The sequence below is a fragment of the Prionailurus viverrinus genome, chromosome X (genome assembly GCF_022837055.1).
Source record: "Prionailurus viverrinus isolate Anna chromosome X, UM_Priviv_1.0, whole genome shotgun sequence".
NCBI classification, from domain to species: domain Eukaryota; kingdom Metazoa; phylum Chordata; class Mammalia; order Carnivora; family Felidae; genus Prionailurus; species Prionailurus viverrinus.
The window spans coordinates 106,245,549-106,261,699 of record NC_062579.1 but is presented as its reverse complement, the minus strand read 5'-3'; positions in this window follow the sequence as shown (position 1 = coordinate 106,261,699).

The window sequence follows — 16,151 nt, the reverse complement described above, 5'->3', positions numbered from 1 at the left end:
TCCAAATGTGGAGCACCCGAAATATAAATCAATTAATCACAAACATAAAGAAATTCAGTAATAATAATACCATAATAGTAGGAGACTTCAACACCCCACTCACAGCAATGGACAGATCATCTAAACAGAAAATCAACAGGGAAACAATGGCTTTGAATGACACACTGGACCAGACGGACTTAACAGATATATTCAGAACATTTCATCCTAAAGCAGAATACACATTCTTCTCCAGTGCACATAGAACATTCTCCAGAGTATATCACATATTGGGTCACAAAACAGCCCTCAACAAGTACAAAAAGATCGAGATCATACGGTGCATATTTTCACACCACAGTGCTGTGAAATTTGAAATCAACCACAAGAAAAAGTTTGGAAATATAACAAATCCTTGGAGACTAAAGAACATCCTACTAAAGAATGAATGGGCTAACCAAGAAGTTAAAGAGGAAATTGAAAAGTTCATGGAAGCCAATGAAAATGATAACACCATAGCCCAAAATTTCTGAGACGCAGAAGGCAGTCATAAGAGGGATTTATAGCAATCCAGGCCTTCCTAAAGAAGGAAGAAAGGTCTCAGATACACAACCTAACCTTACACCTTAAAAGAGCTGGAAAAAAACAGCAGAGAAAATCTAAAACCAGCAGAAGACAGGAGATAATAAAGATTAAAGCAGAAATCGATGCTATCAAAACCTAAAACAACAACAACAACAACAACAACAACAACAAAACAACAACAGAACAGATCAATGAAGCCAGAAGCTGGTTCTTTGAAAGAATTAACAAAACTGATAAACCACTAGCCAGTTTGATCAAAAAGAAAAAGAAAAGGACCCAATTATATGCCAATAAAATGGGAAATCTGGAAAAAAAAATGGGCAAATTCCTAGAAACATATAAACTACCAAAACTGAAACAGGAAGATATAGAAAATTTGAACAGACTATAACCAGTAAAGAAATCAAATTAGTAATCAAAAATCTCCCAAAAAACAAGAGTCCAGGGCCAGATGACTTTCCAGGGGAATTGTACCAAACATTTAAGGAAGAGTTAACACCTACTCTCTTGAAACTGTTTCAAAAAAATAGAAGTGGAAGGAAAACTTCCCAACTCTTTCTATGCAGCCAGCATTACCTTGATTCCAAAACCAGACAAAGACCCCACTGAAAAGGAGAACTGTAGACCAATTTTTCCTGATGAACATGGATACAAAAATCCTCAACAAGATATCAACCAACCGGATCCAACAATACATTTTTAAAAATTACTCACCACGACCAAGTGGGATTTATACCTGGGATGCAGGGCTGGTTCAGTATCTACAAAATAATCAATGTGATTGCCACATCATTGAAAGAAAGGACAAGAACCACATTATCCTCTCAATAGATACAGAGAGAGCATTTGATAAGATACAGCATCATTTCTTGATAAAAACCTTCAAGAAAGTAGGGATAGAAGGATCATACCTCGAGAACATAAAAGCCATATATGAAAGACCCAACACTAATATCATCCTCAATGGGGAAAAACTGAGAGCTTTCCCCCTAAGCTCAGGAAGAAAACAGGGATGTCCACTCTCACCAATGTTATTCAACAGAGTATTGGAAGCCTTAGCTTCAGCCATCAGGCAAGACATACCTAACCAATCCAAATCGGCCAGGAGGAGGTCAAGCTTTCACTCTTCACGGATGACATGATACTCTATATGGAAACACCCAAAGATTCCACCAAAATCTGCTAGAACTGATCCATAAATTCAGCAAAGTCGCAGGATATAAAATCAATGCACAGAAATCAGTTGCATTCCTATACACCAATAATGAAGCAACAGAAGGAGAAATAAAGGCATCGGTCCCATTTACAATTGCACCAAAAACCATAAAATACCTAGGAATAGATCTAACCAAAGAGGTGAAAAAATCTATACATTGAAAACTATGGAAAGAAACTTATGAAAGAAATGGAAGACGACACAAAAAATGGAAAAAGATTCCATGCTCCTGGATAGGAAGAACAACTATTGTTAAAATGGCAATACTACCCAAAGCAATCTACATATTCAATGCAATCCCTATCAAAATAACACCAGCATCCTTCACAGAGCTAAAACAAACAATCCTAGAATTTATATGGAACCAGAAAAAAACCCTGAATAGCCAAAGCAATCTTGAAAAAGAAAACCAAAGCAGGAGGCATCACAATCCCAGACTTCAAGCTATACTACAAAGCTGCAATCATCAAGACAGTATGGTACTGGCACAAAAACAGACACTCAGATCAATAGAACAGAGAACCCAGAAATGGACCCACACACGTATGGCCAACTCATCTTTGACAAAGCAGGAAAGAATATCCAATGGAATAAAGACAGTCTCTTCAGCAACTGGTGCTGGGAAAACTGGACAGCAACATGCAGAAGAATGAACCTGGACCACTTTCTTACACCAGACACAAAAATAAACTCAAAATGGATGAAAGACCTAAATGTAAGACAGGAAGCCATCAAAACCCTCGAGGAGAAAGCAGGCAAAAACTTCTTTGACCTTGGCCGCAGCAACTTCTTACTCAACACATCTCTGGAGGCAAGAGAAACAAAAGCAAAAATGAACTATTGGGACCTCATCAAAACAAAAAGCTTCTGCACAGCGAAGGAAACAATCAGCAAAACTAAAAGGCAACCAATGGAATGGGAGAAAATATTTGCAAACGACATATCAGATAAAGGATTAGTATCCAAAATCTATAAAGAACTTATCAAACTCAACACCCAAAAAAAAAAATAATCCAGTGAAGAAATGGGCAGAAGACATGAATAGACACTTCTCCAAGGAAGACATCCAGATGGCCAACCAACACATGAAAAAATGCTCAACATCACTCGTCATCAGGGAAATACAAATCAAAACCACAATGAGATACCACCTCACACCTGTCAGAATGACTAATATTAACAACTCAGGCAACAACAGATGTTGGCGAGGATGTGGAGAAAGAGGATCTCTTTTGCCCTGCTGGTGGGAATGCAAACTGGTGCAGCCATTCTGGAAAACCAGATGAAGGTTCCTCAAAAAACTAAAAATAGAACTACCCTACAACCCAGCAATTGCACTACTAGGTATTTATCTAAGGGGTATAGGTGTGCTATTTTGAAGGGACACATGCACCCCAATGTTTATAGCAGTGCTATCAACAATAGCCAATGTATGGAAAGAGCCCAAATGCCCATCGATGGATGAATGGATAAAGAAGATATGGTATATATGTATGTGTGTGTATACACACTGGAGTATTACTCAGCAATCAAAAAGAATGAAATCTTGCCATTTGCAACTACGTGAATGGAACTGGAGGGTATTATGCTAAGTGAAATTAGTCAGAGAAAGACAAATATCATATGACTTCACTCATATGAGGACTTTAAGAGTGAAAACCGATGAACGTAAGGGAAAAGAAACAAAAATAATATAAAAACAGGGAGGGGACAAATCAGAAGAGACTCTTAAATATGGAGAACAAACAGAGGGTCGCTGGAGGGGTGGGGGAGGGGGATGGGCTAAATGCGGGAGGGGCACTAGGGAATCTACTCCTGAAATCATTGTTGTACTATATACTAACTTGGATGTAAATTTAAAAAAATAAATTAAATTAAAAAAAAGAGTATTCCTATTGAGATGAGCACTGAGAAATGTATAGACTTGTTGAATCACTATATTGTACACCTGAAACTAATATAACACTGTTTTACTTCAATAAAAAAATAAAATTAAATTTAAAAATACATGAAGTTGAAACAAATTGAACTAAATTTTAATAAAGAATATCAAAATCACAAGCATATTATCCCAACTTTTATAAATATTTACGTGTGCATATCTGAATGTGTATTCATATTATATAAACATACTAAAATATTAAGGATAATTTATGCAGTGAGTTGAAGTTATGAGTTACATCAGGTTTACTCTGTAACTCTTCGTTGTTTTGTACTCTTTTTTTTTTTTTCAACGTTTTTTTATTTATTTTTGGGACAGAGAGAGACAGAGCATGAACGGGGGAGGGGCAGAGAGAGAGGGAGACACAGAATCGGAAACAGGCTCCAGGCTCCGAGACATCAGCCCAGAGCCCGACGCGGGGCTCGAACTCACGGACCGCGAGATCGTGACCTGGCTGAAGTCGGACGCTTAACCGACTGCGCCACCCAGGCGCCCCTGTACTCTTTTGTTTTAAGTAGGCTCCACACCCAATGTGGGGCTTGAACTCAGGATCCCGAGATCAACAGTCCCATGCTCCACCAACTGAGCCAGCCAGGTGCTCCTCTTCTTTGTTTTGCAAATCTTCTTTTTCTAAACAGCTTTATGGATATAAAACTTATATACCAAAAAAACTGCTTATATTTAATGTATACAATTTGATGAGCTAGACATAGGCATATACCCATGAAACCATCACCACAATCAAGGCAATAAGCATATCCATCACCTCCAAAAGTTTCCTTGTGTCCCTTTGCTTGTGTCTGTGTGTGTTAAGAACACTACAACATTTAACATGCAAATCAGATATGACCTCCCTGCCCAAAACTTTCCAATGGCTGGGGTGCCTGTGTGGCTCAGCTCATTTGGTTGAGTCTCCAACTCTTGCTTTTGGATCAAGTCATGATCTCGCAGTTCAGGGGTTTGAGCCCCACGTCTGGCTGTGCGCTGGCAGCATGGAACCTGCTTGGGATTCTCTCTCTCTCTCTCTCTCTCTCTCTCTCCCTCTCCCTCTCCCTCTCCCTCTCTCTCTCCTCCCCCTTCCCTCTCAGAATGAATAAATAAATAATTCTCCCCAATGGCTTTCCTCTGTACTTAGAATAAAATCCAAAGTCTGTTACTCAGATTTCTGTTTCCTCAGTTGTCCAAAACCCTATCATCTCTCACCTGGGCCTGTTTCTCCTACTTCCCCACCTCCTGCCTCACAATTCATTCTCTATGCAGAGTCAATGGCCTTTTCAAAATGCACAATAAATGTGTCAATCTGATGATGAAAATCTTTTGACGGCCCTCTATCACCTACTGGATTAAGTCTCAACTCAGTCTGGTACTTAAGCACTTCGCCTTCTCTGCGAAACCTTCCCTACTTCTCTCCTGTTCTGTTCCCACAGTACTTTGTCATCCCCCCCACATACTTATTTATAAATAGAAATATGAAATCTACAAATATAATTCATATTAATAGATCACATAATGCTCTTATGTATTTCATATTTTGTAAATTATTATTATAATAGAATATGGTATCTAGCCTAGAGTACTCAAGTCAGGTGTTTGTGTGCCTGTCCCTGCCACTAAAGGGCAAGCTCTTGGAGGTGGAGAATGTTTCTGTTTCTGTCTTTTCTCACAGCTTGAGACCACTGCCCAATACATGTTTGGATTCCTAGCACCTAGCACCGCATTTAGCATACCGTACTAACCTGCAAATATTTGTTAAAGCAATACATTCACCAGATGCGGTGTCACAACATGTAGAATTCGGAGCTGAATAGACTTGGATTTAATTTCCAGTTCTAGCAGTTATCTACAAGCTCTTTGACCTCTCCGAGCCTTGGTTTCTCATCTGGCAACTGGAATAGGAATGCCTACCTCCCTGTATTATTGTGAGAATCAAATAAGATAAATACATAAGCAATCACTAAATACAGAAGCTTTCCACAAGTGAGACATAAATATAAACAAATACGCAGTATGACGTAAGGCGTGAGAAATTCCTAGTACAATGCCTAGCATATAGCAAGTGCTCAATGATTCTAAGCTACCCTTATTACATTAGAAGATGAGGCTGCCGCCAGTCACCCTACTTGTGTGTGCACCTGTGTGTGTGTGTGTGTGTGTCTGTGTGTGTGTGAAGTGATTGATGGTGACCAAACAGCCCTAGCCACACCTATCACCCCTGCTCACACTCTCTTAGACCTGCGGTTTATCATCCATCTAAAAACATTCCACGTTGCCAGATGCCAGAGTTTAACAGAGCCTTACAGCGTACCCAAGATGATGGTCAAGGGGAGGAACCATACACATCCCAGACCGCCTGGGAGAGTCTCAGGGTATATTTGTTGTCCAGCATAATTACGAACAGTGTCTTCTTTCACTTTCAAAGGTATTCTACTTTGACCAATAAATTAGATTATGGTCGTCCTAATGAAGGTTACACTTACTACTCAAGTTATTTGTTTCCAGTGGGGAGAAGGAAAAAATCCTAAGTGACAGTCTTACTAGTCTCTTTTCAACAGTAAAATTGTTTGTGGTTCCACATGGCACATGGAAGCAGACCATCAGGGAAATTAAGAGCGGTACAAGCAGCCTTGCATCACGGCCCCTGGGTTCATTTACATTAGGATCTATTCTGCACCAGCATCTGCTCCTGTGACAGCAGAAGCAAGATAAGTTCCTGGGCCCAGAGGGCATTCTGTTTGGAGCTTTACCACCTGCACTCTTTCTGGCCACCGGCCACATGGCAGGGCAGTGCCTACAGCCACAACCTGGGCAGATGGTCCCTGATCCCCAGGTCTCTCCTGGACTACAGTGTTAAGGAGGCAACTTTCTTCTACAGCGTCTGCCCCCAGCTACCTAGGAGCTTTCAGCTAAGTCTCCAACCACTCCTAGCTATCCCTGGGACTTTCAGGGGCAGGGACAAGAAAGAACCAAGGGCCACACGCCATGCTGGCTGACTTAACTATATCTACTTAACCTCTTCTTAAACTGACTGAGCCTGGCTTTGGCAATGGTTTGATATGGTCCATTAAGAAGCATTCTGGGGGCGCCTGGGTGGCGCAGTCGGTTAAGCATCCGACTTCAGCCAGGTCACGATCTCGCGGTCCGTGAGTTCGAGCCCCGCGTCGGGCTCTGGGCTGATGGCTCGGAGCCTGGAGCCTGTTTCTGATTCTGTGTCTCCCTCTCTCTCTGCCCCTCCCCCGTTCATGCTCTGTCTCTCTCTGTCCCAAAAATAAATAAACGTTGAAAAAAAAATAAAAAAAAAAAAAAAAGAAGCATTCTGCCAGTCAGATGAGGCCACAGATATTCACATCTGCTGGTTTGGTCCCTATCAAAGCTGTTTGGCCATTGTGGTTGTAGGCAAAATGTCAGTGTCAGCTATTCCCAGTCAGAAGGAATATTCTGTGCACGATGATCTCAGCCACGATGAACTCTGCTTGATTTATGCCCATTCTGTGCCCAGCAAAGTGAGGGAGACAAAGAGTCAGAAGCCATGGCTCTTTCTCTCTGGATCTCAAATTCCCACTCAGAAAAGCAGAGGTCAAACACACAGGATAACCTACTCGAATCGGGGAAGGGCTGAATCCCATTCACTGAATTCTATGAATCACTTATACTGGGCGGTAGGGGCACAGTGGTACCTAACACGAGCACCACCCCTGCCCTCACGGCATTTATGAGCAAGTGGGGAAGCCAGACATTAAAACTGTGGTTTTAAAATGCATTGAAGGGGCGCCTGGGTGGCGCAGTCGGTTAAGCGTCCGACTTCAGCCAGGTCACCATCTCGCAGTCCGTGAGTTCGAGCCCCGCGTCGGGCTCTGGGCTGATGTCTCGGAGCCTGGAGCCTGTTTCCGATTCTGTGTCTCCCTCTCTCTCTGCCCCTCCCCCGTTCATGCTCTGTCTCTCTCTGTCCCAAAAAGAAATAAAAAACGTTGAAAAAAAAATTTTTTTAAAAAATAAAATGCATTGAAGGTTAGAATAACAACAGAAGTATATTTTTTAAAAGGGCTTAATATGGTCTGGGATGGGAAGGGGGACCCTTAAGGGCTGACTCCTGGAGGAAGTGAGGGCTCAGAGGAGGCAGATACTACAAAAGCTGTGAGAGCAAGGCAGGCCCTTGAGAGCAAATTTGGGGGTCCTCAATTCCAACTGTGTTCTCCCTCTGTTCCCAATGTGAAAACCTCCTGCCAGACCAAGGCAGGTAGGACAGTTACTAGTCAGAGTCAGCCACAGGGAAAATGAGGGGGGCTTAAATGAGATGAAGTGGTCAAGGAGAACCTCTCTGAGGAAGCAGCAATTAAAGAATGTTCTAGGAAAGAGCTGCCATGAAGGCTCTGAAGTGAAAAATAGGTTGAGGAAATGTAGCTAGAGCAAGGGGAATGGTTGGGAGGCCATCATGAGATAAGGCTAAAGAGAGTAGGCAAATCATGAGGTCCTTGTTGGCCATAGACGTTTGTCCTTTATCCTAAACACAATAGGAAGATTTAAGGGGAGCTTTAAGGAGGAGAGGAGAGGGATGATTTCATTGTGTTTCACAAAGGCCACAGCGGCTACAGGAGGGAATATGATTTGGATAAGCGCCAAGGCGGAGGCAGGGATCCCAGTTAGGAAGCTATCACAGTCGTCCAAGTGAGAGAACGACATGTTTGGATCATGGTACTAACAGAAGTAGAAGTAAGAAATAAAAATAAATTTTGGAGGTAAAACCGACAGGACTTAACAGATGAATATCTGTGAGTGTGTATTGTGTCTATAAAAATGTCTGAGCAAATAACCACCAAAATGTTAGCAGGGACTATCTCTGGATGGGAACGATTAATAACGGATTGTATTTTCTTCTTTGTGATTGTGTTTTAAAATGTGCACAACGAACACGGACTACTTTTGTAATAGGAGGAAAAAGGCAATAGAGTTATTCCATTTTTTTTTTTTTAATCCCAAAGGTAGGTGACATCAGAACTTAACCATCGACAGGAGCGTGCCTCTTGCTGTGCTGATCCCCTTGGGAGGCCTTCCACTTTCCAGAGAGGATCTAAAGTATGTGAATACCTCCTGGGAAACTGCCTTCGGGACCTTCAGCCCAACCTGCCAATCTCCCCAATGACTGCACATCTTCATCCTGTGAGGATGGGTTTAAGTTTTTCCAAACAGTCATAAGTTATTTGGAACCAGATCTGTTGGGGCTTGGGGGGGGTGAGGTGGTGAGGGGGCCAGCGGTGGAAAGCTAAGTGACACTATTTTAGTTAGAACCACCACCACCTGTGACTCCAAAGTAATGACCTGGTTCTCTGGTTTGGTTCATAAACTGGCCTGAAAAACAGATCCCACTAATAGGAAATTCATCCCCCCCCCCCCATCCCATTCCTCCAACCAAAGGTCTATGTTTTAAGCACGGCCCCCATATGGCATTAGTTTAATGTTCAGTGATGATATCCGGAAGTGTCATGAACGACATGAATCAGAAACAGAAGAGAGAGGCCTCTGCTGGGAAACCAGAAGACCAAAACACTTCCGGCACAGAAAACTATAGCCTATTCCATGATCAAAAGATAATGCAGAGAAGTGATTGGAAAAAAATTATTACAAAGCATTTGTTACGGCTGTTTTTTTTTTTTTTTCCCCAATTCCTTCACTTCAAACGCTAATGCTAATACCAGCCAATCGGATGTGATTTTCAATCACAGGTGACAGCTACTTTGGTTCTAAAAGAACAATAATAATAAAAAGTCATTTAACTTTTCCACCAATTTATTTTAAATTCTCTACAACTTAGCTCTTGTCAGTGACATATTGGATGACTCTTGGTATTTTATGGTGATACATAAAAATAATGTAATTATAAATGTGCCATTTGCAGAATAAAGTCAGTGTCTTGGGGAAAATTGCTATTGTAATTGGCTGCAATAACTATCCTGAGTCTAAGGACCTGAAATATGTGACTATAATGCAGAAAACTAAGGAAGGTTAAAATAATGACTTCAGGGCTGAAATACCTAACTTTCCGCAGGATCTTGGTGTCTGGGTGCTCTCCATCAGATCTAGGCCTAGAAAGGAAAGACGCTTGTCTGCCTGACCCTCTCACCTGTTGCTTGAAAATGATCAAGAGCCAGGATGCCACCTGGCACTCACCTAAGACTATGGCTATGCCTACCGAAGCTCCGCAGAACAGTAAAAGATAAGACCCCCCTGTCTTGCCGACTATTTGAACAGATTTTTCATTTCAACTCTTTATTACCTGTCCCAATGGAGGGGAAATTTTTACCGCCTTTCCCTCTTCAGAGGAAAAGATAGGCTCTCATGGTCTGCCTCCAGATACATCTTCCAAAATGCAGGTGTGATCATGCCACCCTCCCACCCACCGCATGCCCTACCCCCACTCAAATGCCTCTTGGTGCCCCACATTGTCTGCAAAATAAAATATCTTAGCCTGACACCCATCGCCTTCTACCATCTGGTTCCCAGTCAACATTTCCAACCTTACTTCCAATACACAGCACCCCCTTCACATACTCTACATTCAAGGTAAATTTAAGTAATTCTTATTCTTCTTAAAACCCTGGGTTTTCCTGCCTCAATACTCTCAACACTCAATAAATACTCTTCTCTCCAGCCCAGTTCCGTACTGTTAAATCCAATGGTCCATTTTCAACAACTCCATTTACAATTTCATCTAAAAGAATAAAATACCTAAGAATAAACTTAACCAAACAAGTGAAAGACCTATACTCTGAAAACTATAAACTATTGATAAAAGAACTTGAAGAGGACACAAAAAATGCTCATGGATTAGAAGAATATTGTTAAAATATCCATACTACCCACAGCAACCTACAGATTCAATGCAATCTCTATCAAAATACCAACAGCATTTTTCACAAAACTGGAGCAAATAATACTAAACTTCGTATGGAACCACACACACACAAAAAGAAAGAACCAAAGCAATCTTGGGAAAGGAAAAACCCGAGGTACCACAATTCCAGATTTCAAGATATATGACAAAACTGTAGTAATCAAAAACAGTATGGTATTGGCACAAAAGCAGACACATAGATCAATGAACAGAAAGAAACCCATGTTCGTATGGTCAATACATCTACAACAAAGGAGGCACGAATATACACTGGGGAAATTTCTCTTCAATAAATGGTGCTGGGAAAACTGGACAGCTACATGTAAAAGAATGAAATGGAACCACTTTCTTTTTTTAAGTTTTCATGCAAATTCCAGTCAGTTTAACATACAGTGTAATATTCGTTTCACAGGTATAATATGGTGATTCAGAAACTGGACCACTTCCCAACACCATACACAAAAATAAATTCAAAATAATAAAAGGCCTAAATGTGAGACCTGAAACCATGAAATTCCTAGAAGAGAACACAGTCATTTCTTTGACATTTGCCATGGAAGTATTTTCCTAGATAGGTCTCCTCTGGCAAGGGAAACAAAAGCCAAAATAAACTATTGGGACTACAGCAAAATAAAAAGCTTTTGCACAGCGAAGGAAACCAACAACAACAACAACAACAACAACAACAGCAACAAAAAGGTAACCTAGTGAATGGGAGAAGATATTTGCAAATGATAAAATGATATATCTAATAAGGGGTTACTATCCAAAATATATAAAGAACTTATACAACTCAACACAAACACACATAAAACAAACAATTCAACTTAAAAATGGGCACAGGACCTGAAGACATGTTTTTCCAAGGAAGACATACAAGTGGCCAACAAACACATGAAAAGACGCTCAACATCACTCATCACCAGGGAAATGCAAATCAAAACAATGAGATCTCACTCACCCTTGTCAGAATGGCTAAAAATCCACACAAGAAATAACAAGTGTTGGTGAGGAAGTGGAGAAAAAGGAAGCCTCCTGCGCTGTTGGTGGGAATGCAAATTGGTGCAGTCACTGTGGAAAACAGTATGGAAGTTCCGCAAAAAATTAAAAATAGAAACACCACGTGATCCAGTAATTCCACTACTGGATATTTACCCAAAGAAAATGAAAACACTAATTTGGAAAGATATATGCACCCCTATATTTACTGGAGCACTACTTACAATGGGCAACATATAGAAGCAGTGTAAGTGCCCATCCATAGATGAATGGATAAGAAAGGAATATTACGCAGCCATAATAAAGGATGGGGCCGTGCCATTTGCCATGCATGCCATGGATGGACCTAAAGGGTATTATGTTAACTGAAATAAGTCACATTGAGAAAGAAATACTATATGAGTTCGTTCATATGTGGAATCTAAAAAAACAAAAAACAGAATCAGACTTATAAACACAGAGAGCTGATGGTTGCCAGGGGTCTGGAGGGTGCAGGGATGGGAAACATGGATGAAGGGGGGTGGGAGATACAAGCTTCCCGTTGTTGAATGAGTAAGTCACAGGGATGAAAGGCACAGCACAGGGAATATAGTCAATGACACTGTGACAGTGCTGTAAGGGGACAGATGGGAGGTACCCTTGGGGTGAGCCCAGGGTAATGTATAAACTTGCAGAATCACTATGTTGTACACCTAACACCACTGTAACCCCGTGTGTCAACTCAAAAAAATAATAAATTTGGGGCGCCTGGGTGGCTCAGTCGGTTGAGCATCCGACTTCGGCTCGGGTCACGATCTCACAGCTCATGAGTTCGAGCCCCGTGTCGGGCTCTGTGCTGACAGCTCAGAGCCTGGAGCCTGCTTCGGATTCTGTGTCTCCCTCTCTCTCTGCCCCTAACCCACTCGCATTCTGTGTCTCTCTCAAAAATAAATAAACATTTTTTTTTCAATCTGTTTTTTTCAACGTTTATTTATTTTGGGGACAGAGAGAGACAGAGCATGAACGGGGGAGGGGCAGAGAGAGAGGGAGACACAGAATCGGAAACAGGCTCCAGGCTCTGAGCCATCAGCCCAGAGCCTGACGCGGGGCTCGAACTCACGGACCGCGAGATCGTGACCTGGCTGAAGTCGGACGCTCAACCGACTGCGCCACCCAGGCGCCCCAATAAACATTTTTTTTTAAATAAATTAATTTAAAAGGTAAACAATTGTTTAATCCAATAGTCAATTTTTGGCCCTCAACATCTTAATTTCCCGGCAGCATTTGACCCAACTCCCTCTTTCTTGAAATCCTCTCCTCCTTTGGCTTCTGGGACTCCTCACTCCCCAGAAGTTTCTCCTACCTTCCTGGCCTCTCTTTTCCCTTTCATCAGACTCATTTTCCTCCTCTTCCCAACTTATAAATGCATTTTCTCCGTAAGTGATCTCATCTAGCGGAAAAAAAATCCTCACAAAAATGATTCTCCAATTTATACTTCAAATCCAACCCTCTGTCCTCAGTCCTGGCTCATGTATCCAACTGCCTGCTTGACGTCTTCACTTGGACCCTCAAACCAAGCTCTCAGTCAACTCCAGCCCACCCCCACATCTCAGTATTCCCCATCTCAGTGAATGGCAACTCTAAGCCCAAAGGTTTAAGAGACAGAAAACCTGGATCTTATCCTTGTGTCCCCCTTTGACCACACATCATACATCCAAACGCTGAATGCTAAGTAGCCAGTTGGATTTACGGATTCATAGCGGAGGACGAAGGTCTGGGCTAGGGGTTTGGAAGTCATCTTGAACTCAAAGTGAAAGAAAAGTGGCCAGGAAAAGTCTCAAGTTCCAGATTTTTAGTCTGGTGAGTGACCGCATGGATGGTGATGTCATTCACTGTGACCCGGAACAGAGGAGAAGGAAAAGTTTTCAAGAAAGGTGATGGAGTCAGCCTTAGACACGTTGGGTTTGAGGCGTCCGTAAGACATCCAGATGGAAGTGTAAAATAGGCCATCGTCTATGGAGTTTTGGAACTAAGAAAAAGAAGACTGAAGCTGGGGGGAAAAGCCCTAGGAAACATTAACCTTTAAGGAATGGATGGAGGAAAGGTGTGCCCACTGAGGAGTCTGAGAAGGGAGAGCAACAGAAGCCCAAGGAAAGCCACTCCATGCTGCTTGCATACAAGACCCCACATCCAAACACCAGAAACACAGCAGCGCTTTGGCTCTTCCAGTTTCTGGTTTTTTCCAATTTAAAACCCTCAGCTACAGAGTTTGGAAACTTACAGAAGCTGAACGCTACATTCAGTACTATTCAATACTATTCAGAAGCTGAGTAGTACCTTCTTCGTAAGGCGCTGAGGATTAAACAATATTCGTAAAGCGCTTGGAACATTGCCACATAAGGGAGCACTATATAAATGCTTATCAAAATAAATAAAATACAATAGAATCAGCTGGGGAGATTCTCCTGTAATTGGTATGAGCTGGAACCCAGGCATCAGCCTGTATTAAAAACTCCCTAAAGGGGCGCCTGGGTGGCTCAGTCGGTTGAGTGTCCGACTTCAGCTCAGGTCATGATCTCACAGTTTGTGGGTTCGAGCCCCGCGTCGGGCTCTGTGCTGACAGCCCAGAGCCTGGAGCCTCCTTTGGGTTCTGTGTGTGTTTCGCTCTCTGCCCCGCCCCCTCTCGCACGCGTGCGCACGTTCTCTCTCTCAAAGTAAACATTAAAAATTATTTTTTAACTCCCTAGATTATTCTAACACGCAGCCAGGATTAAGACCCAGTGACTTAAACTTTTAACATGCCCAGGACTCACCTGCAGGTTTTGTTAAAATGCACATTTTGATTTGGTAGGTTTGGGGCAGAGGCTGCAAACAAACCACCAGGTGATGCAAATTCTGCGGGTCTGTGGACCACACCTTGAGTACCAAGAATCTAATCCAATTTCTTATTGAAGTTAACAACTTGCTCAAGGCCGCACGGCTAGGAAGTAGCAGGACTGACTTAGGGTTCGGACTTCTAACTCGACTGTCCTTTTTTTCCCCGCCTTCACCTTCACTACTAACTCCCACCGGACACAAAATGCATCCTGATGTCTAAAGAGCAGCAGTTCCATACCTTCTCGGCAACAGTGACACCCCTGACATATGGGACATTCCTGTGCATGACAAAGACAAGGGCAAGCCTGGAGTCCTTGCTATTCCCACACCTCTAGCTCCACGCCTACACCCTCCGCCATTTCCGGACGGGCGTCCACGTGCCCATGAATGAGGATGACACCAACAGAGGGTCAACTCTGACGACGCCTGGACTTCTTTGGGGATCATCTGAAACTTCGATCCGTCGCCAATAATGTGGCCACGCCAGCCCTCACGGTCAGTCTGGCACGCATCAACCGCAACGACGCTGCCGTCTTAAGAGCACTTGGTTTTTTAAAAACAGTACCTCGTGCCGACTCTTCTTTTAGAGCAAATCACCTTTGGAAAGGAAAGACAAAATGTCCCCTAATACCTGCGGCGAAAATCTTGGCTTCCGTAGCTCAGGCTCGCTTGTAAGGGTTGGGGGAGGGGGGGTGGGAAACCTGGGTGGCTTTGCGAGCGCCAAGGACCGGCAGGGGGTGGGGGAGGGGAGCTTAACTGCTCCTTGATGGCCCCGAGAAGACTCTGGGCTCCACCAAAGTCTTCCCCCCGCTCCAGCCGCCACATCTCTGGCTGTCCCGGAGGTCTTGTCCCCCATCAGCTGCTCCACCTGCTACTCAATCATTTAAATGTCAACGCAGCTGTACCAATTAGCACCAGCCCGACCATCCAGAGCTTGAAAAGAAATGAGGTGTAAATGCAAAACTCAGGATAAAGGGGCCTTTACAATACGCCTTCCTCCACTATTCCCAGACCTGCTCCTATAGTTCTTCAAGGGAAGGAGGGTTTTTCATAACATGCTGGTGCAAGGAACGTACGTGCCAACAGAAAGCAAACACAGCCAGGCAAAACCTCGGTGAGCGGATTTCTTCCGATTCTGTTTGCAGAGCCGTATTGAACTTTCTCTGGGAACCTCGTGACATTCGACAGGGGGAATCAAAGGACCTCCGTGCGGTGCTCACCTGGGGACTGCTAATAAGGAGTACGCTCAACGGTACGTATGGATTAATCAGACGCATTCAAATATCAGGTACCAGCACCAAACGGCCACTTGGTGACAGACGACCTTCTACACCTTCTCCTGCACGGAGTCAGATCGGGAAAGCCGTATCAATGCAGCAACACGGAATTAGCACCACTGCTTTGCGCTCCAGCTCCTCCGAGCTTGCTCAGAGAAACAGACCTCACTTGGGTCGGCCTCCCTTCTTAACGAAGTACGGAAGCGCCCGCCCCCAGCCCCCAGGTCTCCTGCCACCACTTCTTGTCACTAGCGACGTTGTTCAAGATAGAAGAAATGTCTCAGGCAAAAGTCAGGCAGCAGGCTCGAGCGAACAGAGCTCCGGGCCAGGAGACCCAGAGTCAGGTCCCAGAGGTGCCAGTAACTTACCTGCTAACCCCGCTGGCGTGCTCTCAGCCTCAGTTTCTTTGTC